The 18,382-nt window shown below is 40.9% G+C and overlaps 1 protein-coding gene across 1 annotated transcript in view; it reads left to right on the plus strand.

The window, feature by feature from the left end:
- Positions 1-1,056: 1,056 nt before the first annotated feature.
- The window catches only part of LOC310725260 (transmembrane protein 121), a 28,251-nt gene continuing 10,925 nt past the window's right edge, over positions 1,057-18,382 (plus strand). Inside the window, exon 1 of the mRNA XM_083540084.1 lies at positions 1,057-1,067. The gene's annotated coding sequence lies outside the window, so the exon portion shown is untranslated. The remainder of the gene's footprint in view (positions 1,068-18,382) is intronic.

Consider the following 18,382-nt stretch of genomic DNA (forward strand, 5'->3'; position numbering starts at 1 on the left):
TGAGGTAAGATGGTACTGGTCCATTTTTGGCCTTGTAGGCAAGCATCAGTGTTTTGAATCTGATACGTGCAGCTACTGGAAGCCAGTGCAGGGAGCGCAGCAGTGGGGTGGTGTGGGAGAACTTGGGCTGATTGAACACAAGTTGTGCAGCTGCATTTTGGATAATTTGCAGTGGACGAATAGCGTTCAGGGGAAGACCTGCCAGCAGAGAGTTGCAGTAGTCAAGTCTTGAAATGACAAGAAACTGAACAACACCTGGGCAGCCTGTATGGACAGAAATGGTTAAATCCTTCGGATGTTAGAGAGAAGAAATCGACAAGAACGAGCAACATCAGCGACCTGTGGGAAGTAGGACAGTTCATTGTCCATAGTTAACCCAAGGTTACGAGCAGTGGCTGAAAGGGAGAGCAGAGAGTCATAAAGTGTTATTTGGAGATTTTGACCTGGAGATGAATTACCTGGGATGACCAGCAGTTCTGTTTTGCTGGGGTTGAGTTTTAGTTGGTTAGCACTCATCCATGAAGATATGTCTGTCAAGCATGCTGATATCCGAGCGGAAGCTGTGGTATCTGATAGAGGGAAAGAAAAGATTAGTTGAGTGTCATCTGCATAGCAGTGATAAGAAAACCTATGTGAGTATATGACTTCACCAATGGAGTGGGTATAGAGGGAGAAAAGGGAGAGAGTAGGTGAAAAGCAACAAACAGAAAGGAAAACACGTGTTCAAGACCATGTTAGACGTTTTCCATCTCAGTGTAACACTGAGAGGCACTGAGAAAAACTTTTTCACACCACTGTATTTTTTACTAAAATAATCTTGGGGACTCCCCCTAAGTCTATTATTTACTGTCATAGGGGGTCCCTAATGCCTTATGGGGGGTCTTGAATCCCCCCCCAGCCCCCCTCAATTCAAGCACTGGTTATAGAAAGGATACAGAAGCCACGGTTTTCTTTCAGTTTTTTGAAGTGTTTGTGTTTTTTAATTTTTTTTTAGAAAGAAGCATTTTCCTGTTCCGGTCTGAAACCTCCTTGCCAGATATCTGCTCTATCAGTACAGAGACAAGAAGGTGAGTGGTGGAGAAGCTACTGGAGGTCACTGCAGTGAGCTGAATAAAAAGTACATAGAAATGTATTAATCGAGCATTATAAAGTTATTTTCTTTAAATCTACTTTCATGGTGATGTTATTCCTGTGTACAGACTGAGTTTGACAGTCAACAGAAAGGGAGAAAGAAGGGGTGGGGCCATCAGAAGGATGGAGAAATAGTGGGGAGGCAATCTGGGATGGACATCGAAGGGCAGGGTCACCAGGGGCAAGAATAAATATAATATACAGTATATAAATAAGTATAAGTAAATATTAATTTGAAAATAGTGTGCTTGATATTTTCTTCTTATTCTGTGTGAAAGTCAATGAAATTCAATTCAATTCATTTTTATTTGTAGAGTTTGCCCCTAATAAGTGAGCCAGTAGTTATTGTGTGAAGGAAATACTCCCTGAGATGGTACGAGGAAAAAACCTTTAGAGAAACTCAATTGGGAAGTTATCCTCATCTGGGTGGGTCCCAATTGTCCATTTATTAGGTGTGTAGTGATTGTGACCAAGTGTGTCAAATGAAACCTGTAGTCCTGAGTCAGTGTAGCAGACTGTTGACATTAAGTACAGTCCAAATCCATCCTCAAATGTTCTGTGTTGCTTCGTAATTTCATGAATCCCCCGGCCTTTAACCATTTTCAGCTGCACAGAGTGGCCTCCAATTGCAGATATCCTCATTAAGAGGCAGGCCAGGACAAGTCCTTGATCATGTGAGGAATGAACACAGTAATGCCACTAAAAAACCTTATAAAAAAACCCTTACAGCAGACCGCTTTATTTCACTTAAAGAGTTTTTTAAAGAACCTTTTTGTTTCAGTGTTAAAACGTTCCATGTTCTCCCTATGTGGGCTCTGTCCCAAATCACACAGCACTAAAAACAGTGTTACATCCACAGTAACCTCACAGAGCTGCTCGAATGTGCACTACTGTTCAGTGCGTCAGTATGGGACTCAGGTCTGGGACAACAGTGGCCTGTCGTCATGGTAACCTGGCTGTGCTGGCTACTAAACATTAATGACAGAGTGAAAAGGGAGAGAGCGAGAAAGAGAGAGAGAGAGAGACAGAGAGAGAGAGAGAGAGAGAGAGAGAGAGAGAGAGAGAAACCTGTGTTTGGAAGAAGGACAATAATAATGAATGTAAAACACTGAATTCACGGTAATTTAATTAATTCTAAAGATTTCTTGTTTATGAGATAAAGAACTCCACCACACACACAAACACACCTAAACACACACACACACACACACACACACACACACACACACACACACACACACAAAGGCTTGTTAAATTATTAATTCCATATAAAATGTAAATAATAGTGAAGAAGGGCAGCTGTGGTGCATTTGATCAGAAGGTCATTAGCAGAGATGCTCGTTAGCACCCACATGCTCGTTAGCAATTAATCTCCTCACATTCTCACTAATGAATGAAAACTCTTCAGAGAACTATATTCCTAACGATTCACTGACTTTCTACCACACCACAGACCAGGAGTCTGTAAATTCTGACTCTGTGTTAGTGCCATTAGATATGCGGAGATTAAACAACAGGTACATCAATGCTGTGATTAGCATAATTAATTCTGTGTTGCAGAATCACTGTTCTGCATGAAAACACCACACTGACTCCACAGTGATTCACAGAGTACACATTGACAGACAGGTTCTCAGAAAATCATCTTCAGTTTCCTGAGTTTTAGAGGATTTCTGTGTCTCGTCCATAAAGGATAGGTCTGGAGGTCTGGACTTCCTGTATTCCTGTATGATATTTCAATTCAATTATATTCAGTTTTTGTATGTATCCTGGAGGTAGACTGAGGGGAGGTATAATTTTAATTTTTTCTCCTTTACTACTTTGAGGGGTAATTTTTGTATTATTATTTGTTTAATTTATGTAATCCCCTTTATTTTTGTTGTTTTTATTTATTTATTTTATTTCTTTTCTCTTCCTCTTTTAATTTTGTAGTTGAACCTTTTTTTATATGTCATATGTTTTCATATTGTTCTGGTTTGGAATTGTTGGGGTGGGTGGGATGTTATTGTTATAAATTATAAAAGTGCAATTTTGCAATAAAATTCTTGGACAAAAAAAAAAAACCCTATTATATACAGTTTTGTTTGTACAGCACTTTCAACAATGGACATCACAATGGATAATTAGCGAGCCAATGGTGACTGTGGAAAGGAAAACTCCCTGAGATGGAAAAAGCTTGAGAAAAACCAGAAGAAAGTAAGGAACATCATCTGAGTGGCAATGAATGTCCATTCATGTAGAGATCTTCTTGTTTTTGTTTTCTGGCTGGTGAGATCTGTTACCTCTTCACATTTATGTTTCCTCCATGTCTTTGGATGCTGTAGCATGAAATTTTGCCTTTACTTGAACTAGGAGACCCAAACCTGTTTCAGCATGACAATGCTTCTGGAAACAAAGCCAACTCCATGAAGATCTGCTTTACATGGGTTGGAGTGAAAGATCTCTTGCTAGAGAGCTCTTACTGCAACTCTATTGAACATATAAATTGGAATGCTGCCTGCATCTCGAGCTTCCTTAAATCACCATTAGTACCTGACTTTACAACAAATCTCCACAAATCTCCACAAGCACACTTGAAAATCTATGGAATATCTTCCCAGAAGAGTAAAGGTAATTGTGACAGCAAATGGAGACAAAATATGGAATAGGATGTTTATTGAGTTAGATAGAGTGAGTTAGATGGAGTGGTAGAAGGTGTACCTAGGAATGCACGATTGGTGATTGGGGCAGACTTTAATGGGCATGTAGTTGAAGCAAACAGAGGTGATTAGGAGGTGATGGGTAGGTATGGCCTTAAGGAGAGGAATGTGGAAGGACAGATGGTGGTAGATTTTGCTGAAAGGATGGAAATGGCAGTGGTGAATACATATTTTAAGAAGAAGGAGGATCATAGGGTGATGTATAAGAGTGGAGGAAGGTGCACACAGGTGGACTATGATTGAAGACTATTTGAAAGATTGAAAGATGTTGGCCGGTGACAGTGTAGCTAGACAGCATCGAATGGTGATCTGTAGGATGGTTTTGGAGGTAAAGAAGAAGAGGAGAAGAGTGAGGCCTGAAAGAAGAATAACAATGGAAACTGATGGAGGAAGACTGTAGTATGAGAAGCAAGGAAGCGGTCAGATAGGGGCTCGGTGGTGGTGAAGACGTGCTGGATGATTGGGCAACTACTGCAGAAGTGATAAGGAAGACAGCTAAAAAGGTACTTGGTGTGATATCTGGAAATAGAAAGGAAGACAAAGAGACGTGGTGGTGGAATGAGGAAGTGCAGGAGAACATAAGGAGAAAGAGGTTGGCAAAACAGAATTGGTATTGACAAAGTGATGAGAAAAGTAGGCAGGAGTACAAGGAGATGCGGCAGCAGGTAAAGAGGGATGTGGCAAAAGCCAAGGAAAAGGCATATGAGGATCTGTATGAAAAGTTGGACACTAAAGAAGGAGAAAAGGATTTGTACCGATTGTGTGTTGAGTCCGGTTTGTACAGATCAGTCACACAGTTTTGTGTGTGTGTGTGTTCAGTTCAGTTCAGTTCAGTTCAGTTCAGTTCAGTTCAGTTCAGTTCAGTTCAGTTCAGTTCAATTTAGTTGTGTGTTCAGTAGCCTGATGGCTTGAGGGAAGAAACCGTTGCACAGTCTGGATGTGGTGGCCCAAATGCTTCGGAACCGATTCCATGGTGGTAGGAGAGTGAAAAAAGCGTGTGTGACGGGTGTTGGGATTTTTTTGGTGATGGAGCTGGTGTTGCATGACCAGGTGAGGTTATCCACCAAGTGAACACCAAGAAATTTGATGCTCTTTACGATCTCCAATAAAGATCCATCGATAAATAGTGGAGAATGGTCACTCTGTGTTCTCCTAAAGTCAATAAGCATCTCTTTAGTTTTGTTCACGTTCAGAGACAGGTTGTTGGCTTCACAAGAGGCTGTTAACTGTTGCACCTCCTCTCTGTATGCTGACTCGTCGTTCTTGCTGATGAGACCCACCACGGTTGTGTCATCAGCGAACTTGATGATATGATTTGAGCTGTGCATTGCTACACAGTCAAAAATCAGCAAAGTGAACAGCAGTGGACTGAGCACACAGCCCTGAGGGACTCCAGTGCTCAGTGTGTTGGAGATGCTGTTTCCGATCTGGACTGACTGAGGTCTCCCAGGTCTCCCAAGTCCATGATCCAGTCACAGAGGTGGGTGTTTAGGCCCAGTAGGCTCACCTGCTCAATCAGGTGCTGAGGGACGATCGTGTTGAATGCTGAGCTGAAGTCTATGAACACCATCCGTATATAAGGGGCCTTGTTGTCTAGGTGGTTGAGGGCCAGATGGAGGGTTGTGGAGATGGCATCGTCCATGGAGCAGTTTGGATGATATGCGAACTGCATGGGGTCCAGTGCGGGTGGAAGTTGTGTCTTGAGGTGCTCATGACGAGCCTCTCGAAGCACTTCATCACAGTGGGTGTGAGTGCAATGGGACGATAGTCATTGAGGCAGGGAACAATAGACTTCTTCGGCATGGGAATGTGTTCGTCGTCTTGAGGCATGTAGGAACAATGGTGCTGCTCAGGGAGATGTTGAAGATGTTAGTGAAGACATTCGCTAGCTGTTGTGCACATTCCCTGAGCACTCTGCCAGGAATGTTGTCTGGTCCAGCAGACCTCCGTGGGTTAACTCTGCATAGAGTTTTCCTCACTTCAGCTGTGGTTAGACAGAGCACCTGGTCACTGGGAGGAGGGGTGGTCTTCCTCGCCTTCACGTTGTTCTGTACCTCAAACCGGGCGTAGAAGTTGTTTAGCGCATCTGGGAGGGAGGCGTCATGATCACAAGCAGGTGATGTTGTCTTGTAGTTCGTGATCGCCTGTATGCCCTGCCCTGTGTCTCCGCTGGCCTGGAAGTGGCTGTGAATTCTCTTGCCGTGTGCACGCTTCGCCTCTCTGATGGCACGGGACAGTTTGGCCTTTGCTGTTTTTAAGGCCGTCTTGTCCCCTGCTCTGAAGGCGGAGTCTCTTGTTTTTAGCTTGCACGCTTGCACCTTGGCGGTCATCCACGGCTTCTGGTTGGAGCGTGTAGTGATGGTCTTGGAGATAGTCATGTCATCAATGCACTTGCCGATGTAGCTGGTCACTGTTCACGTGTACTCCTCCAAGTTGATTAAATCGCAGTTGGTTGCAGCTTCCCTGAACATGTCCCAGTCAGTGCATTCAAAGCAGTCCTGGAGAGCAAACATGGATCCTGCTGGCCAGGTTCTCACCTGCTTTCGAGCTGGTCTTGAACGCCTGCTGAGTGGTCTGTATGCTGGGATCAGCATAACAGAGATGTGGTCTGAATAACCGAGGTGGGGACAAGGCTTCGCGCAGTATGCGCCCCAAATGTTTGTGTAAACAACATCCAGCGTGTTTTCTCCTCTGGTTGCAAAGTCCACATTCTGATTAAATTTAGGATTTAGCATTATGGTTTCATGCCGAGGAAGAGCACCACAAATGCATTATTTGCTTTGAAAATGTTGATGGAAAAGTATAGAGAAGGTCAGAAGGAGTTGCTCTGAGCCCTTTTCTGTTTGCAGTGGTGAGGGACAAGTTGACGGACGAGGTCAGACAGGAGTCTCTGTGGACTATGATGTTTGCGGATGATATTGTTATTTGTGGTGAAAGTAGGGAGCAGGTTGAGAAGAGCCTGGAGGGGTGGAGATATGTGCTGGAGAAAAGGGGAATGAAAGTCAGTAGGAGTAAGACAGAGTACAGGTTTGTGAATGAGAGGGAGGGCAGTGGAGAGGTGCAGTTGCAGGGAGAAGAGGTGGAGAAAGTGGAGGAGTTCAGGTACCTGGGATCAACAGTGCAAAGTAATGGAGAGTGTGTTAAAGAGGTGAAGAAAAGAGTGCAGGCAGGTGTGAGGAATCCCCCTGCCACGCCCCCATCGGCGGCTGTCAACCTCGGTCCTTCGAAAAATGCCCTGCTCCTTCTCGCGTGAGCGCCCCGCCCACAAGGAGCTTCTCTCCTTCGCACTAACAATACACACCTGACTTTCCTCTACACGCTAATCTCACCGCCTATAAGAACACTCACTGCACACACACTCGCTGTCCTTTATTACCCGTTCATGTTTGTACATATCGGTGATAGGTTGTGTGCTCGTGTATGTTCCTGCGTGTTCATGCTGGTGTGCACGCACTCACGTTTTACTGTGTGTTCACGTATGCCTTTCCGCTCCACACACCATTTAACTCGGACACTCGCTTTCTCACTGCGCGTGGACCGTGCCGCTTTCCAGGCGCTTTGGATTTAACTTTCCCGACTCGCGTTCCGACTCGGACTTTGCGGACCGCGTCTCTTTTCAGACGCACCGTGGATATTTCTTTCCGTTGTTTCCCGGATTCCTCCGTTTGGGTCATTCCTGCAAACTCCGGACATCGTGGGCTTTCCAGACGCACCTGGGATTATACCGTCCTCTTTTCCCGGACTCGGTTGTTTGGGTTTTTTCGCAGACTTTGAACTGTTGTGGGCCGCGCTGTGAGCGCACCACTGGATATACCCTTTCGCAGCAGGCATTTGTGTTGGCTCCGCTTTGTTTGTGTTTGAGTTTGAATAAAACTTTATTTTTATGCTGCTAATTCGGCTTCTGCCTCCGTTACCGCATGACAGCAGGATGGAGTGGGTGGAGAAAAGTGGCAGGAGTGATTTGTGATAGAAGGGTATCTCCAAGAGTGAAAGAGAAAGTTTATAGGAATGTGGTGAGACCTGCGATGTTGTATGGTTTAGAGATGGTGGCATTGAGTAAAAGACAGGAGGTGGAGCTGGAGGTAGCAGAGATGAAGATGTTAAGGTTTTCATTGGGAGTGCCGAGGATGGACAAGATTAGAAATGAGTTTCGTAGAGGGACAGCACATGTAGGACATTTTGGAGACAAGGTGAGGGAGGCGAGATTGAAATGGTTTGGACATGTGCAGAGGAGGGACATGGGGTATATTGGTAAGAGAATGATCAGAATGGAGCCACCAGGAGGAAGGAAAAGAAGAAGGCCAAAAGAGAAGGTTTATGGATGTGGTGCAGGTAGTTGGTGTAAAAGTAGCAGATGTAGAAGACAGGGGGAATGGAGAAGGATGATCCGCTGTAGCGATCCCCAATTAGAGAAGCTGAAAGAAGAAGAAGAAGATGTTCAAAAAGCACATATCAGTCTAATGTCTACAAACTTTTGGCCATTAACTGTAGTTTATCAACATGTTTTGAAATGTATTTATTAAGCAAAATGAAATAACTATCAGAAAATAAATGTAAATTATAATGTGCACTATATTTCTACTTAATTAATTGAGCAGGAGTGTGTAGGAAGCAGATCCAGAACAATTCAAATCCCCATTTCTGATTGATTTATTTGTTGCAGTGATGTTTATGTACACATTTATTCGAATGGATTTGTTTCTGCAATGCTGCATCTGGAGCTTTGCAGCTACAGAGCGGTTGCTTTTCTTAGTAATAAATGATTACTATATAACCAATAACCAGTATCTGCTTTGTGTGTCATGAATTTCTTGTTTATACCATTGCACTTCCTGAAGGAAACTGACTCTGCACTCCACTGATGGAGCTGAATACATTGTATTGTAATACATGAATTTTTGATTTAACATTTTCAGCCTGAGCTGTTACAGTAAATATATTGTGAGATTAGATCAAATAAGCCTCGTTTTTATTTTGTTTGATTCATGCAACATTGCTGTCTGGAATCTTTACATGCACTTTGTAAAAGTATTGAAACAGGTTAATTTTCTAGGCTTGTGCTGAAGATATTTGTGTTTGAGGTCAGTGGATTAGGATTTTAGCTTCATGTCCCGATATTCTTAAAGTAAATAATATACAGTGTGTATATATATATATATATATATATATATATATATATATATATATATATATATATATATATATATACAGTCTATCTCTATCTATCTATCTATCTATCTATCTATCTATCTATCTATCTATCTATCTATCTATCTATCTATCTATCTTTCTATATATATAGTAAAACCCTGTTGGACGAGCATAATTCGTTCGTGAAAATTGCTCGTAGGTTCATTTGCAACGATTTATTTTAAAATAAATTTTCCCCATATGTAAAAGTGGTTTAATCCGTTCTGAGACCTCATTCGATCGCTTATTTCTGCACTTAAAAAGTATTTGTAGCCTATTTTTTAAACAAACAAATACACCGCAAATTACTGTATTGACAAAGAAATACATTATTGATAATAAGATAATAAAATACTATAATAAAAATAAAGACAAATTAATAAAAATACAGTACCGTATGGTAAATGGTAGGTGCTTATGGTAGAGCTAGACACCCCATACTGTATATATATATATATATATACAGTTGAAACCAGATATTCACATACACTTTAGAAAAAAACACAAAAACATTTCTTTACTGTCATACATTAAATCAGAGTAAACATTTTCTGTTTTAAATCAATAAATATTAACATATTTTTGCATTTGTTAAATGTCAGAATCGAGCGAGGGAGAATTTTTATGTATTTTTATTATCACTTTCATCAAAGTCAGAAGTATACATACACTTCCTTAGTATTTGGTGGAATTGCCCCGAAACTGTTTCACTTGGGCCAAACGTTTTGGGTATCCTTCCACAAGCTTTCTACAATAGTTTGCTGAATTTTGGCCCACTTCTCTTGACAGAAATGGTGTAACTGGGACAGGTTTGTAGGCCTTCTTGCTCGCACTCGCCTTTTCAGTGCCGCCCACAAATTTTCTATGGGATTGAGATCAGGGCGTTGTGATGGCCACTCCAATACCTTGACTTTGTTGTCCTTAAGCCACTTTGTAACTAATTTGGAGGTATGCTTGGGGTCATTGTCCATTTGGAAGACCCATTTGCGCCCAAGCTTTAACTTCCTGGCTGATGTCTTCAGATGTTGCTTTAATATATCCACATAATTTTCTTTTCTCATGATTTCTCATCTATTTTGTAAAGTGCACCAGTCCCTTCTGCAGCAAAGCAGCCCCACAACATTATACTACCACCCCATACTTGACAGTTGGGATGGTGTTCTGATGCTTCAAAGCTTCGCCCTTTTTCCTCCAAATATACCGTTTATCATTATGGCCGAACAGTTAAATTTTTGTTTCGTCAGACCACAGGACATGTCTCCAGAAATTAAGATTTTTTCCCTCATATGCAGTTGCAAACTGTAGTCTGGCTTTTATATGGTGGTTTTGAAGTAATGGCTTTCAGTATTCGTTTTACTGTGGATAATGACAGTCTTACCAGTTTCAGCCAGCATCTTCACAAGATCTTTTGCTGTTGTCCTGGGGTTGATTTGCACATTTCGCAACAAAAAATGTTCCTCTCAGGGACTGAGAATCTGTCTCCTTCCTGAGCAGTATGATGGTTGTACATTTCCATGTTTTTTATACTTGCGTATTAATGTCTGAACGGATGAACGTGGGAACTTCAGGCATCTGGAAATCACCTAAGGATGAGCCACACTTGTGGAGGTCAACAATTCTTTTTCTGATGTCTTGGTGGATTTTTCCTGATTTTCCCATTATGTCAAAGAAAGAGGCTCTGTGCTTGAGGTGTGCCTTTATATGCATCCACAGGTGTGCCACCAATTAACTCAAATGGAATCAATTAACCTATTAAAGGCTTCTTAAGCTTAGAATGGAATCATCTGGAGTTTATTTTTTTGTTTAAACTTAGTGTATGTATACTTCTGACTTTGATGAAAGTGATAATAAAAATACATAAAAATTCTCCCTCGCTCGATTCTGATATTTAACAAATGTGTTAATGTTTATTGATTTTAAACAGAAAAAGTTTACTCCGATGTAATGTATGGCAGTAAAGAAATAAAGGTTTTTGTGTTTTTTTTCTGAAGTGTATGTAAATGTCTGGTTTCAACTGTATATATATATATATATATATATATATATATATATATATATATATATATATATATATATATATATATATATATATACAGTGAGGAAAATAAGTATTTGAACACCCTGCTATTTTGCAAGTTCTCCCACTTAGAAATCATGGAGGGGTCTGAAATTGTCATCGTAGGTGCATGTCAACTGTGAGAGACATAATCTAAAAGAAAAAATCCAGAAATCACAATATATGATTTTTAAACTATTTGTATGATACTGCTGCAAATAAGTATTTGAACACCTGAGAAAGTCAATGTTAATATTTGGTACAGTAGCCTTTGTTTGCAATTACAGAGGTCAAACGTTTCCTGTAGTTTTTCACCAGGTTTGCACACTGCAGGAGGGATTTTGGCCAAAGTGGAACACTTTGTGTGTGTGTGTGTGTGTGTGTGTGTGTGTGTGTGTGTGTGTGTGTGTGTGTGTGTGTGTGTGTAATGAGGTGGTCTGATTATGTTAATGATTGCGCAGTAATGGATGAACACTGATCATTAGCACAGTGTTGATCAAGGAAGTGTGAATGGAGTAAACACTGATTAGCAGAAATTATCCACCGTGTATGACGGCTAGCAGCACTAGTGTACTTCTCTTTTTTTGTGTGTCTGCCCCTCTGCCTTGTTATTGGTTATTTTCATTGTTTCCCGTATTGTCCACACATGTTTCAGACTTTGATTAGTTTGAGTATTAATACCCCTTTGTTTCCGCTGTCAGTGTGAGGTTTGTTCCCTGCCATTTACCAAACCATCATTGTGTTTATAATTTAGATTCTGATCTAGTTTTGCTTTTCATGTTCTTTATTATTTCGAATTAATCATGAACACAGTGTTGATTTAATGTTAATGGAGGAATGCTGATCATAAACACAGGTGTTGATGGAATGTTAATGAAGGAACACTGATCATGAACACAGTGTTGATGGAGTGTTAATGAAGAAACAATGATCATGAACACAGTGTTGACTGAATGTTAATGAAAGAACGCTGATCATGAACACAGTGTTGATGGAGTGTTAATGGAGGAACGCTGATCATGAACACAGTGTTGATAAAGTGTTAATGGAGGAACGCTGATCATGAACACAGTGTTGATGAAGGGTTAATTGAGGAATGCTGATCATTAACACAGTGTTGATGCAGTGCTAGTGGCGGAACGCTGATCATGAACACAGTGTTGATGGAATGTTAGTGGAGGAACGCCGATAATGAACACGGTGTTGATGCAGTGTTATTGGCGAAACGCTAATCATGAACACAGTGTTGATTTAATGTTAATGGAGGAATACTGATCATGAACAAAGTGGTGATCAAGTGTTAGTGGAGGAACACCGATCATGAACACAGTGTTGATACAGTGTTATTGGCGGAACGCTGATCATGAACACAGTGCTGATGGAGTGTCAATGGAGGATCGCTGATCATGAACACAGTGTTGATTTAATGTTAATAGAGGAATGCTGATCATAAACACAGTGTTGATTAAGTGTTAATGGAGGAATGATGATCATAAACACAGTGCTGATGGAGTGTTAATAAAAGAAGGCTGATCATGAACACAGTGCTGATGGAGTGTTAATGGAAGAACGCTGATCATTAACACAGTGCTGATGGAGTGTTAATGGAAGAACGCTGATCATTTACACAGTGCTGAGGGAGTGTTAATGGAGGTTAATGGAGAAAGGCTGATCATGAACACAGTGTTGATTGAGTGTTAATGGAGGATTTGCAGGGATGAGATCAGATGAAATGGTGATTGTAAGAAAAGACTCATGTCAACCTGAAGTATGTTTCTCCTCTGAAAGAAATTATGGATTTCTATACGACACGCCTTTAAACATGCTGCTAACTTGTCTCCTCCCACACAGTCGAGCTGCAGACACATTATGGAAAGTTATTTTTATTTTCCTGACTGTCAAGTCAAGTCAAGTCAAGTTTATTTGTATAGCGCTTTTCACAACAGACATTGTCTCAAAGCAGCTTTACAGAAAACAACAGTGAAGGTGAATGGTGTGCGTTTGTCCCTGATGAGCAGCCGTGGCGACAGTGGCAAGGAAAAACTCCCTTAGATGATATGAGGAAGAAACCTTGAGAGGAACCAGACTCAAAGGGGAACCCATCCTCATATGGGTGACATCAAAAGTTTGGTCATAAATCTTTCAACAATACAGAACAATTTGTGATCATCATAGATCCAGCATCAGCTTCTCCATGCCAGGGCCTTTAAACACTCGGCATCTACTTCTCCATGATCATCCATAGGTCCATAATCTTCACGAGGTGGGACGTGACTGGAGCTGGCCAAACCTCAGGATGCCTCGGGATGGGGAGAGAAAGAGAAGCAGTGGAGAGGAATTAGCGTAGCTGCTGTTCATGATATTAACAGCACAAGTTGATAATGTGCATGTGATCAGATGTTCTGGAGCACAAGGTTGTGATGTGATGTGTGTGATGTGTGTTATGTGTAGGCTTTGCTAAAAAGATATGTTTTTAATCTGCACTTAAACTGGGAGAGTGTATCTGAACCCCGAACACTGTCAGGAAGACTATTCCAGAGTTTAGGAGCTAAATGTGAAAATGCTCTACCGCCTTTAGTGGACTTTGCTATTCTAGGAACTACTAGAAGCCCAGAGTTTTGAGATCTCAGGGAGCGTGACGGATTGTAGCGTGTTAAGAGACTGGATAGATACATGGGAGCCAAACCATTTAGTGCTTTATAAGTGAGTAGCAGTAGTTTGTAGTCTATTCGAAACTTAATAGGAAGCCAATGTAGGGACGATAAGATTGGGGTTATATGATCGTATTTTCTTGACCTAGTAAGAACTCTTGCTGCTGCATTCTGAACTAACTGAAGCTTGTTTATTAATGATGCAGGACATCCACCTAGTAATGCATTACAGTAGTCTATTCTAGAGGTCATAAACGCATGGACGAGCTTCTCTGCATCAGATATAGATAACATATTTCTTAGCTTAGAAATATTTCTAAGGTGAAAGAAGGCTGTTTTTGTAACTTGATTGATGTGATTTTTGAAAGATAAGTTGCTGTCTAAAATAACTCCCAGGTCTTTTACCGTTGAACTAGTAGTTACAGAACAACCGTCTAAATGCAGGCTGAGATGCTGGAGCTTCTGTGTACTATTTTTTGGGCCGATGAGCAAAATCTCCGTTTTATCAGAATTTAATAGCAGAAAGTTATGGGTCATCCAATCTCTTATTTCTTCAACACACTCAGTTATGCGAGCTAATTGAGCTGTATCGCCTGGTTTGGATGAAATATATAGCTGGGTATCATCAGCATAACAATGGAAGCTAATTCCATGCCTTCTAATAATATTTCCTAATGGAAGCATGTATATTGTAAAAAGCAGGGGTCCCAGAACTGACCCTTGTGGCACGCCATAATTTACTAGCATTATCCTGGATAGCTCTCCATTTAAATCTACGAAATGGTAACGATTGGACAGGTAGGATTTAAACCAGCTTAATGCCTGTCCCTGAATACCGATGTAATTCTGTAAGCGATCGAGGAGAAGATCATGATCTATAGTGTCGAACGCAGCACTAAGATCTAGTAAAACTAATAGGGAGATGTAGCCTTGGTCTGAAGCTAAAAACAGGTCGTTAGTGATTTTAACTAGAGCAGTTTCTGTGCTATGATGGGGCCTAAAACCTGACTGAAACTCTTCAAAGATATTGTTCTCCTGCAAGTGGTTACATAGCTGGGCAGCGACAATCTTTTCTAAAATCTTAGACATAAATGGGAGATTTGAAATTGGTCTGTAATTCGATAGCGTGTTTGGATCCAGATTAGGTTTTTTAATGAGGGGCTTAATAACTGCTAACTTGAGGGATTTAGGGACATGACCTAACGATAGTGAGGAGTTAATAATATTTAAAAGAGGCTCACCAGCTGTATATAACACTTCCTTCAGTAGTTTAGTGGGAATTGGATCTAACTGACATGTTGTTGATTTAGCTTTCATAATAGCATCATACAGCTCTTCCTGTCCTATACATGTAAAACAGTGTAGTTGTGGGGTTGTAAGTACGATTGTGTCGGGAGATGCTGTCAGAGGTTGAACTGCCACAATTGTTTTTCTAATGTGTGAACGTTGCTGCCTTGCTGAGCTCTAATGACATTCCTGAGGCAGAAAATTATTTCACATGTGATGCTTTATTTACAGAAAAAAAGACACACCCTGAGCAGCAGCCTAAAACAAAGATGGAGGAAACACAACAAACACCCCCCCCCCAGCCGCCCACACACACACACACACACACACACACACACACACACACACAGCAAAGTCATAGCAGAGTCATAACAGAGTTTCCAAGCCCTAAACCTTACAGCTAAATAATAACACACAAACACTCCAACCTAAACACCCACACCCAAACACTTGCATCCAAACACTGGCACACAAACACCTGGACACTGAACATTTGCAACACTGCATCTAAACACCCAGACCTAAACACTTGCACCTAAACACTCACACAAAAACACTTTTTAAGATATTGAGACTTAACACAGAGAAACGGAGAGAATAAACACAGAGAGACAGAGCTAATGAACACAGAGAAAAAAACCCCAGAGAGACAGAAAGATTGAACAAATAGAATGAATACAGGGAGACTAAATACGGAGACAAAGAGACTTAAAACAAACAAAAAACTACACACAGGGAGACTGAACACAGAGAGACAAAACACAGAGAGACTGAAAACAGAGAAACTGAACACAGAGACTAAACAAAATGAGACTGAACACAAGGAGACTAAACACAGAGACTAAACAAAGATATTGAACAGAGATTGAACACAGGGAGACTACACACAGAGACTGAACAAAGAAAGACTAAACACAGAGAGACTACACACAGAGAGACTGGACACAGAGACACAATCATTTAGTGAGGAAATCAACACACTGACACTGAAAAAAACAGGAAATCATGACCATATAAGGAAAGAGATAGAGGTGAGACAGGGGTGCTAAATATGAGACGACAATAGTCACCACGTCTGGCCCAATCCAAATTCAATAATCATGCTCTTATGCTTTTTATTAATGAATTCACACATTTGTGTTGCCATAGCAACATACTTCATTCTAACTCTTATGATAAAAGGACACACTAACTGAAATATTTTTCATTGTTTTGTGCAAACACACCGTGGTCAGGAATGAAAATTAGTTACATCTTTTTATTTCGGAAATATTTAGGGAAAAGATTTAACACGTAATTCGGATTCCACGTTTTATTATAAAATGAATTCAGTTTTTTTTACAACATTAAAAATACATACTTTTTATTTTTGGTTCATTCATTGAGCAATTTTTCCTCCTGAAACCAGTCACATGTCCTTCCCAGTGAAATAATCAGCACTTCACTGGTTATTCAGCTGAAGTCTTTCTCCTCACAACACACATCACATCACCATGGAAACACCTAACACGCTGCAAAACTTCACAGCAAGCACCCGACTCTACTTATATATTCTACAAAAAACTCCACACTTCACACCTAATCCTGTTTATAGGTGTACGTGCAGAGCACAATGGCTATCAATAATCTATCTAATCCAGGGCGATTTAAACATTTTTTTTTATCTTCATTAAAAAACAAGTGTTTTGAAGCATGATGTTTGGATCTCTCCCTTTTTCTTTCTTTCACAAAGTGTTAATTTATGAACCTCTTAAAGAGGTACATGTTTAAATGTGGTTTGAAGACTACTAGAGATTTAGCTGATCAGACATCAAGTAGAAGTTTGTTCCACAACCTTGGTGCTGGAAGAGAGAAGAGTCTCCGTTCTTGCACTTGGAGAGATGGTGGGACCAGTAGAGCAGTGGTTAAGGATCAGAGGCAGTGTGAAGCAGTAAAGGATGGAGGGATCAAAAGAGCATTGTTTAAGGGTGGACTGAGCATGGACCAGTGGTTGAGGATGGAGGGATCAGTGGAGCAGAGGTAGAGGATGAAGGGGTTTAGTGATGATGGTCAATTTTTTGTCTTTGTAAATCAGTGAGATGAGCAAATCTGATGAGTGCAGCTACAGTGAAGAGAACATAGCAGGATGGTGGTGATGGAAGGTTGAAATCCTGAAAAGCTGCATATTTGAGGATATCCTCCAAAGAAAGCTGCTTGTGAAACGAATGAACTAAATAACACATACAAGCACATGGAAAAGTACAAATAAAGAACCTACAGCAGCTGCTGGAGTTGAAGAGCAGTATGAGGGGTTTGTGCTGATGGGCAGGGTTTAGACTTTCAGGTTGAGACACTGTAGTGACGGAGCTGCTGGGAGTGAAGCGAGTCATCAGAGAGACAGAATTAGGACATGAGTCACTCGCTAAAGAATTAAAGAGAGGTTGCACACACCACAGTTAGAAGAAAAAAATCTTTACACTAGTCAATGTGTGTACAAGTGTGTGTGTGTTTGTGTGTGTTTGTGTGTGTAATAATTACTGTGATTAATGAACAAATAACAACTGTAGGGCTAAAATCCTACATCTGCTTCTGTGTCATTTTGGTCATTTGAATGGTTTTATTTAACAGTGCTGTTGGTATTGTAAGAGTATGTCTATGTGTGTGTGTGTGTGTGTGTGTGTGTGTGTGTGTGTGTGTGTGTGTGTGTGTGTGTGTGTGTGTGTGTGTGTGTGTGTGTGTGTGTGTGTGTGTTTAATGGAGTTGCTCCTTGCATGAATAATGTGATTTATGGCTTCCATTTCTGTTCGTATGCTTCATGTACAAACTGATATAAATTCAGCAGCTCATCCTCATTACACAGCGAGGCGCTGACTCTCCAATCGCTCAGCAAAATAAAGCTTGTTTATTTATTTTCCATCAATAAATAATTCCATTCCTGGTCTGGACACCTGCAGGTCCACGCTGACGGGCAGACGAGTTTATCTTCATCGTCTCTGAAGTTAAATATTCATGCCTCAGCAAAATCACGGCCCTGAGCCTGACACGAGGCACCGCTGATCTGTGGACCAAATCTTTTCCTCACTTACTCATCATTCCACCAACAACAGTCTGAGGAACCATTTCCACAAACCCTGCATCACCACTAACACTTCCCTACTGATACGCACACACAAACACACACACACACCATCACTAACACTTCCTTACTAACACACATTTCATCACTAATACTTCCTCACACACACACACAAGCTACTATATAGGCCATGTGAATCAAATCACACTCTCTTCAGTAGAGGTGTCCCAAAGGACAACAATACTTAAACCCTGGAAATATCAGCAATCATAAGTAAACAGAGCCTTTTAAAAAAATAGCTTTTATATTTAAA

This window comes from Silurus aristotelis, assembly GCF_946808225.1.
Source record: "Silurus aristotelis genome assembly, chromosome: 4".
Taxonomy (NCBI): domain Eukaryota; kingdom Metazoa; phylum Chordata; class Actinopteri; order Siluriformes; family Siluridae; genus Silurus; species Silurus aristotelis.